This window comes from Capricornis sumatraensis, chromosome 17 (assembly GCF_032405125.1).
Source record: "Capricornis sumatraensis isolate serow.1 chromosome 17, serow.2, whole genome shotgun sequence".
In the NCBI taxonomy this organism is placed as follows: Eukaryota; Metazoa; Chordata; class Mammalia; order Artiodactyla; family Bovidae; genus Capricornis; species Capricornis sumatraensis.
In genome coordinates this window covers 42792281-42802025 of record NC_091085.1, presented here as the reverse complement: position 1 = coordinate 42802025, position 9745 = coordinate 42792281, and the positions used below count along the sequence as shown (strand labels likewise).

Sequence of the window (9745 nt, the reverse complement as noted above, 5' to 3'; positions counted from 1 at the left end):
GAGTGTTTGGTGCCTTTGTTGGAGATAGGATGGCAACATAGAAGTGTCAACACAGTTATACACAGCACATGAATATGGAATTATATAGAACACATTAATTTATTTAATGCATTCAGGGATTCAGACATATCTAATTAAGCATCTGACTGAAAAAGATGGGAGGTAACCACTGTCAGGTAATTGTTATAAAATGGAATGCCCAACTTTTGTTGAAACAATAGTATTTCACATGAAAATGATTAGGTTACATTGATAATATTTTGAAATATTTTAACAGTTTTTGGTCTTACTCTAGTATCTCAGGTAGCATTAGTTAATATTTAAAATCTAACTTCATTTGAATATCTGCAGTTATCAAAATTAACAATCTCTCTAAAAGTGCCAAGGTTATTGAAACCACAATAGTAAAATTGTCTTGACTACGAATAGCGGATGTAGAAGCCTCCAGATGGGTCAGTCTTCTTATTCTCTGTATTCACAGATGATAAAACATGCAAAATAACACTGATACTTGGTGCAGGGTGTGGAATATGGTGAAGTGAAAGTCGCTCAGTCGTGTCCGACTCTTTGCGACCTCATGGACTATACAGTCCTTGGAGTTCTCTAGGCCAGAATACTGGAGTAGGTAGCCTTCTCCAGGGTGGCATATGGTAGGTATACAATAAACACTTATTGAATTAAATATTGGCATAAATGTTGGTTGTGCCATTGATAAGCTAAGCTAAGCTAAGTCACTTCAGTCGTGTCCGACTCTGTGCGACCCCATAGACGGCAGCCCACCAGGTTCCCCCATCCCTGGGATTCTCCAGGCAAGAACACTGGAGTGGGTTGCCATTTCCTCCTCCTATACATGAAAGTGAAAAGTGAAAGTGAAGCCGCTCAGCCGTGTCCAACTCTTAGCGACCCCATGGACTGCAGCCTACCAGGCTCCTCTGCCCATAGGATTTTCCAGGCAAGAGTACTGGAGTGGGATGCCATTGCCTTGATAGGTCTGGCTTATTTTTAAGTCTCTTTTCTCTCTTATAAAGACATTTCTCTTGTCATCCTCACTTCTTGAATTAAATATTGGCATAAATGTTGGTTGTGCCATTGATAGGTCTGGCTTATTTTTTAAGTCTCTTTTCTCTCTTATAGAGAGATTTCTCTCGTCACCCTCAGAACTGTTAATCTGGTTTCCATTGCCCCTCATCTACTTGACATGTCTGGACTCAAACCAGAGAAAGTATTAGTGTTTTTCCTGAACAGCTCCTCAGCCCCTGTGCAAATCAGTGGTTCAGAAAGATGGATATTGCCTACTTCTTTAGTTTCAGCCCAAACAAAAACACTTGTTATAGATGGACCTGTGGAGTATGGTTAAATTCAGTCATTCTTTAACTGATAAGAAAAGCGTATGTGTATGTCATCACGGAGGCTCGGGAGGAAAACAACAGGCACTGCATTGGCTGAAGCTGCCATGGTCATACTAGGTGTGGTGGTAAGAAGGGAGAGTTTCCTTCCTTGCCATTAACACGAAGAGAAAGAAGCCACCACCTCTGCAAAGACTCTTCTTTCTTTTCTTGTTACATTTATTTATTGCTTTTGATTGAGCTGGGCTCTTACTGCTGCACGTGGGCTTTCTCTAGTTGAGGTGAGCGGAGGGGCTCCTCTCTAGTTGTAGTGCATGGGCTTCTCATTCTTGTGGAGTACAGGCTCTAAGACACACTGGCTGCAGTATTTTCAGCATGTGAGCCCTGTAGTTGTGGCACATGGACTCTATGAACCATACAGGCTCAGCAATTTTGGCACATGAGCTTAGTTGCTCCACAGTAAGTGGGCTCTTCCCAGACCAGGGGTGGAACCCATGTCCCCTGCATTGGGAAGATAATTCTTAACCACTGGACCACCAGGGAAGTCCATCCTTTTCTTTTTAAAGTGAGAACTTGAAGCCATTTGACAAGTAAAACTAGGGGAAATTAGTTGATAGCCTGTGCTCCCTTTCCTAGGGTTGAGGGTTTATTAAAGGGCACTGAAAAGGGGCAAAGATCAGAAGAATAAATCTGAGGCAGCATCTGCAGATTGAGAGTAAGCTAAATGGTCTGGATGTGGGGAATTCTAGCAAGATGGGAAAAGGAAATGCTGCTGTTTTATTTCCTAGTGTAACGTAAACTTAAGTAGACAGTCATGTCTCAGAGCATAAAGCACCCTCCACCTTCTACCCTTCCATACCCCGTAAGTATGATGTGGGGAAAGAAAACTGGTCAGTCACTTTCTTTAAATTTTCAGGATACTGGATATAATCTTAATCTACTCTTTATTTTCATTTTTATAGAGTAAAGGAGATAACTATGTTTTACCATTTAAAAATGGACAAAGTGATTGAACACTAGAGTGGTTTAAAACTGAAGTAAAAGGCAAAACAAAGAAGGATTCAGTTATCCTTGGTGTCTTAAAGAACCCCTCAGGTAGGACAGACAGTATGTGCTGCAGCCCTGATCTGTGAGAATCTCTATCCTTGCATAAGAACTGTAAGGAGCACTGGCCACAATCTGAGCATATGAGCTTCAGTCTCTCCAATGAGCTCTGCTGCTGTCTAGATAGTGGAATGACAAATTAAGGCATAAAAAGGCCAGGACTCTGAGAAATTTTTACATGACTGTTTCTGCTCACATGTGACTCTGTTACACTCTGATAAATCCTGTGGTCCCTGCTAAGGACCCTTTGCTGGCCCAGAAGCACATACCTCACACCACCCCTTGCCCTTTCTCAATTTTCATAATAACTGATTCACATCAAGCCAGGCCTCCAAAAGAGACCTGCTGGACAATGCGGGATGTGAGGAGAACACAACTGAGACACAGACGGAGCAGGTGCTCAGGTCAGAGAGCTCAGCACTGCCGGGGGATGCATGGGACCAGAGAGACGGTCATTTACTGCAGTGGATCTTTGGGGGGCAGCAAGGCCATGATGTTCCAGTGTTTAGGAAATTACTTCACAGGGAGAGAGAAAGCAATTAACTATCAGAGTAATTTCAAATACATTTTAAAATTCAGGGTAACAGAAACAGGTCAAAGTGGATGTCATTAATGAATCACTACGGCAAAAGGAGAAATAAAAACACTCTTTTAAAGTGATCAGAAAGTATGTATGCAAAGCCTACGATTTGCCCAACACTTGTGAGATTAGGAAGTCATATAAAACATGATTCCATCCCTCAAGGAGATTATAGGATTTATCTTTGACTAATTTATAAAAACATTTTAAGTATACAAGACAGGTATGCTTGCAAATGAGTGAGTTACAAGCAGTGGTGAACTGGTAAATCAGCTGTCATAGAAAACAAAATTCTGATTTGTTGTGTTTGCCAATTTCTGTGTTGCACTAGTCCCACTAAAGCCCTCACTGAATGTAGAGTTGGAAAGTGAAAGTGAAAGTGAAGTCGCTCAGTCGTATCTGACTCTTTGCGACCCCATGGACTGCAGCCCACCAGGCTCCTCTGTCCATGGAATTCTCCAGGCAAGAATCCTGGAGTGGGTTGCCATTTCCTGTGCAAAACTGTCTCTCACAAGCTGATCCAAGCCAGCTCCAGCACATGTGGGTCATCTGTCTATATGAGCAACACCTGGTTGTTCAGTTGCTAAGTCATGTCCAACTCTTTGCAACCCTGTGGATGCCAGGCTTCCTTAACAACACTGTAAATGATGGTATTTAGATGTCTGGAGAAGGGAGATCAGCCAGTTAGACTCCTATTAGGAAGACCTTAGTTGGGGAAGATAGGATTTACATAAAAGGAGGGCTTTTTAAGTTGAATTCTCAGAAAATACGGCTGCTTGATTTAGTCTCCCCATCTCTCCTCACCCTGGCAGAACCTCTGCATGTAGTAGATATTCAGTATTGTAAAGTTAAACTAATTATAATAATAATAATAAAGAAATGTTTGCTGAAGAACAAAATTATGAGGCTGAAAGCAATGGGAAGGCTTTTTGGAGCAAAAATGTATTTCTGAAAAAGCAAAATTAAAGTCAGAGAGACCAAAGCAAGTAGGACCAAACATTAATGTCTGTTAAAGCTGTTCATAGATACATACATATGATTATTATGTATTTTATTTCCTGCTTTCTTCTGTATATAGGAAATATGCCATAAAAAGTACATAAATCTTTTTTTTTTTTAAGCTGAGAGGTAAAGGGAACTATGTTAACAAAGGCACAGAAGTAGGAATAAACACAGTGTGGTAGGTGCCTATTGGACACTTTGAATGGATCAGAGGGTGGCAGGGAACAGCAAAGTTGAGTATAAGAATGTGGATAAATAGAAATCCCACCCCAGTTAACTGCTGCTATTCATACTGCTTCTTAAGTGGTACTAAAGAACTCAACCCATTCTTTCTTCTTACTATTATAGTTCATCTGTTAAATTTTGAATTTCTGTATTTGTGTATCTGTGTAATTTCTGTATTTGTGAAAAAATATTAATCCAAATTAGAATTAGATGGGGAGGGAAATATTTCATCTTATTTCATAGGAAAATGGACAACTTAAATGAGAACATTTTTTATGAAATGAAATCAGTGATATCGAGTGGTGTTTATTTAATGTAACTGCCTCTGTATTGAATACAGTCCAAGTTGTTCAACCCCCTTTTCCTGCCCTGAAGGCACACATATTCGAAGGCAGCCTAAAATAGTGTCCAGTTGGACAAATGTATAGAAAGGCACAGGGTCTTCTGAATTAGAGTTCCGTGTTCTATTCATTGCATAAAACAAAAAATAAATCATACATAAATTTACACTCTGTTGGAAGTTTCTTGTGGGCAAAATGGAAGAGGACAAAAAGTAATCATTACAGCAAGCTGTCATTCAAGGAACTGGAAAAAATACAGAGAAGGGCATGCTCCATTCTGCTTTGTGTGTTTTGTATCTATAAATTAGCATCTTGTAGTATTAAACAGCCCCTTGGAAAATAACTCAGAACACAGAAGTTCTCAGAAAATATTCACTGTCTTTTCAATGCACTCTAAATAATGTGTTCAGCTCCTTATAGACATGCCATCAAATTACAACAAGAGGAAAATAACAACAAATGCTTGCCCTAAACACAGGATTTCTAGAATTGAGGTTCAGTTCAGTTCAATCGCTCAGTCATATCCAACTTTTGGTGACCCCACGGACTGTAACATGCCAGGCTTCCCTGTCCATCACCAACTCCCAGAGCTTGCTAAAAATGTCCATGGAGTCGGTGATGCCATCCAACTATTTTATCCTCTGTTGTCCCCTTCTCCTCCTGCCTTCAATCTTTCCAGCATCAAGGTCTTTTCAAATGAGTCAGTTCTTTGCATCAGTTGGCCAAAGTATTGAAGCTTCAACTTCAGTATCAGTCCTTCCAATGAATATTCAGGACTGATTTCCTTTAGGATGGACTGGTTGGTTCTCCTTGCAGTCCAAGAGACTCTCAAGAGTCTTCTCCAACACCATAGTTGAAAAGCATCAATTCTTTGGCTCTCAGTTTTCTTTATAGTCCAGCTCTCATATCCATACACGACTACTACCATACTTTTGACTAGATGGACCTTTACTGGCAGATGTCTCTGCTTTTTAATATGCTGTCTAGGTTTGTTACAGCTTTTCTTCCAAGGAGCATGCATCTATTAATTTCAAGGCTGCAGTCACCATCTGCAGTGATTTTGGAGCCCAAGAAAAGAAAGTCTGTCACTGTTTCCACTGTTTCCTTATCTATTTGCCATGAAGTGATGGGACCAGATGCCATGATCTTAGTTTCTGAATGTTGAGTTTTAAGCCAGTTTTTTCACTCTCCTCTTTCACTTTCATCAAGAGGCTCTTCCTCTTCACTCTCTGCCATCAGGGTAGTGCCATCTGCATATCTGAGGTTATTGATATTTCTCCCTGCAGTCTTGATTCCAGCTTGTGCTTCATCCAGTCCAGGCTTTTGCATGATATACTCTGCACTTAAGTTAAATAAGCAGGGTGACAGTATGCAACCTTGATGTACTCCTTTCCCAATTTGGAACCAGTCCATTGTTCCATGTCCGGTTCTAACTGTTGCTTCTTGACCTGCATATAGATTTCTCAGGAGGCAGGTAAGGTGGTGTGGTATTCCCATCTCTTTAAGAATAGGTTATTACAAGATACTTAATATAGGTCCCTGTGCTACACAATAGGCCTTTATTTAGCAGTTTTACATATAGTGGTGTGTATCTGTTAATCCCAAACTCTTTAATTTATCCCTGCTCCTCCTTTCCTCTTTGATAATCATAAATTGACTTTCTGTGTCTGTGAGTCTGTTTCTGTTCATCACACTATTTAAACCTAGCATTCTTTAAGCTGGTAGCTTAGCTGGTAAAGAATCTGCTTACCATGCAGGAAACCCCAGTTCAATTCCTGTATTGGGAAGATCTGCTAGAGAAGGGATAGGCTACCCACTCCAGTGTTCTTGGGCTTTCTGGTGGCTCAGACAGTAAAGCATCAGCGTGCAGTGTAGGAGACCTGGGTTCGATCCCTGAGTTGAGAGGATCTCCTGGAGGATTCTTGCCTTAGAGGATCCCCATGGACAGAGGAGCCTGGTGGGCTACATTCCATGAGGTTGCAAAGAGTCTAACACGACTGAGCAACTAAACACACAGCACATCCTTTGAGCTATTCCTGTGTTTCTCTCTGAACTTTTTTCTTTCTCTTCAACTTTCTGGCACTTGTGTTTAATACTATAAAGGAGAAATAATGAAACATATCTTTAAGAACAATTTTGAACTGGATGCTTAAGTATGGCTTCCAGAAATATAGATTTAAGTGCAGTATCTCAGATATAGTTTAATAGCCCATGTGACATAACAAGAGTTCTTCTCTGTTTGTTGAAACAGATGTTCTGATACTCAACACAGTGTGGTACTGAAGTTTTCCCAATCATCTCTCCTTCTGTCCCAGGTTCTCTTTGATCTATCCTGTGTCTACATATCCTTATGTTAAATCATCCTTCCTCAGACATATAATCTGCGTTTTTCAATGCTTGCCTCTTGCTCGTGCTTTTTCTCCTAGCTATATTTATACTTTATATATTTATATATACACTTTTTTCAGCTTTTTATTAGGTCCATAAAACCTATTTTTTAAAAAACAAAAACAACTCTGCTAACATTTATCCAGATAATTTACTAATCTTGGCATTGCTAAGATTTTGGTGCATTCTCTGAAGCCTGGATAGGAGATAATCTAGATATTGCATATGCGTTTATAATTTTATTTTCTTATTTATTTTTGGCTGTGCTGGGTCTTTGTTGCTGCATGTGCTTTTCTGTAGTTTTGGTGAGCAGGGACTATTCTCTATTAATAGTTGCAGTGTACAGGCTTCTCACTGCAGTGAGTTCTCATGTGATGGAGCATGAGCTCTAGGGAGCTTGCGTTTAAATGGAAATAACATACCTAATTAAGATGAAGTATTTGGAACTTCATCATAGGACATGTTTTCTCCTATACCCTTTTGTCTTTGCTTCTTGATATACTCATCTTTCAAGCAAAGCAATGATATCTAAGTTTTGAGATTTTCAACTCTAAAATAGTCCAGCAATTTCCTTTCAAACAGCAGAAGACCTTTAAATTAAGGCTTGTCAGAAATCTGACATCATTAAAACATGTTTTTTCAAACAGTACTGTAATAACTGTAGTGTAGTTTTACATATGTTAGATAAAGATTTGGAGAAGGCAATGGCACCCCACTCAAGTACTCTTGTCTGGAAAACCCCATGGACGGAGGAGCCTGGAAGGCTGCAGTCCATGGGGTCTCGAAGAGTCGGACACGACTGAGCGACTTCACTTTCACTTTTCACTTTCATACATTGGAGAAGGAAATGGCAACCCACTCCAGTGTTCTTGCCTGGAGAATCCCGGGGATGGGGGAGCCTGGTGGGCTGACATCTATGGGGTCGCACAGAGTTGAACACAACTGAAGCGACTTAGCAGCAGCAGCAGCAGCAACAGCAGATAAAGACTATTTGTGAATCCATCTAATTATGACTGATTATCATGCCAAATTGGAAATACTACCTTAAGAGGGAGTTTGAGATGGTACATTTTGATATTAAGAAATCAAGTCATTTTATTTATTTATTTTTTGGCTCATAGAGCACATACTTTATTGAAAATTTTATTGGTTATTACTACCATATAATAGGGAAAATAAAACCTACTTCTCATTTGCAAAGAGTATAAAGTTAACCCAGAATGGCTTTGACAAGTGTGTGTTATGTGCTTTTGTTCCAACTCTTGCCAAGAAAGTCTTTTTTGGACCCCTTTTGATGGTTATAAAGCAAAAAACAAAACAGGAAACAGTACTGATAAGGACAGGAAAGGAAAAAAAGGTTTAGAAATGTAAAATAGGGATGCTCAAAATGATGGCTTCAGTTCTATCTCAATAAGGCTGTCTAAAGAGCTCAGGCAGCAGCCAGCAGTTCAGGTTCAGATCATACCTTCTGGACCAGTGGTGGTTCAATCCCCACTGTCCTGGGGTTCCCAGGCAGCAGACTGCAACTCTGAACCTCAGTGGAATTGAGGAGCACAAGCATACTATTTTCTGTCGTTTTTAATTAACAACTCATAACTGAATACCAACCAAAAACCAGCATCTGAGACCGTGTCTGAGGTGCCACTCATACTCTGCTGTAAAGGGCAGTTTTGAGGTACAATATCCAAAGCTTGGGTAGAAGTCATTCTTCCTCTCCCTTCAAAGTAGGCCCCACATGCCATGGATGGAGGGGGCATGAGCCTGACCAGAGGCTAGGAGTCAAGGAAGCAACAAAGCAGGAACCCAGGGAAGGGTCTGTATCCCAGTCCTCAGTTCTGGTCCTATAAACAGTGAAGACCCCACTGAAGACTTTGGAAACAGAGGGGTAGGTAGATAAAAGCTTGTCTTTTATTGAATGAGTGATCTATGCAATTGCCGAGGCCACTATGTACGGAGAAGAGGGGAACTTTATTTCTTGGTCTCTTCCTCCTTGGACAGAGTCTTGATGATTTCCTCCTTCTTGGCCTGGAGCTGCTCTTCACGGCACTTGCAGGCTTCCTTGGTCTTAGACCTGCAGTCCTCAGCCTGGTCCGCCAGAAGCTTCTTGCGAGCCTTGTCTGCCTTCAGCTTGTGGATATGTTCAATGAGAATCCACTTGTTTTTGAACACGTTACCCTTCACCTTCAGGTACAGGCTGTGATACATGTGGCGGTCAATCTTAGATTCACAGTATCGTCTGAGCAGTCAGCGCAGAATTCTCAGCCTCCTCATCCAGGTTACCTTCTCGGGCATTCGTGAATTGGCAGTACCCTTTCACTTACCTATACCCATATGCCTGCCCTTCCAGCGATCCAAGGTGTTTTTCCGGCATCAGCCCAGGAATGGACAGTCACAGGCTTCCGGATGATCAGCCTATGTTTGATCAGCTTCCAGATTGGCTGGCGGGAGTTGGCATTGGCGATTTCATTGGTCTCATTGGGGTCCAACCAGACCTTCTTTTTGCCACAGCGAAGGACAGTGGACGCAAGCCTCTTCTGAAGCCTGGGCATACTCATGGTCACGGCCGGAGCGGCAAAAGGAAAGTCAAGCCATTTTAAAATTGTTGTATAAAGTGGCATGTTAATGATAAAATTCAGTTTATGTTTTTATACTGAAGTAGCTAAAGCTAAAACTCCAGTACTTTGGCCATCTCATGTGAAGAGTTAACTCACTGGAAAAGACTCTGATGCTGGGAGGGATTGGGGGCAGGAGGAGAAGGG

General features: G+C 41.0%; 1 pseudogene; it reads right to left on the bottom strand.

Annotated features, from left to right (window-relative positions):
• Window positions 1-8954: 8954 nt before the first annotated feature.
• On the bottom strand, window positions 8955-9541 carry LOC138093921 (large ribosomal subunit protein eL19-like; annotated as a pseudogene).
• Between the last annotated feature and the right edge of the window lie 204 nt (window positions 9542-9745).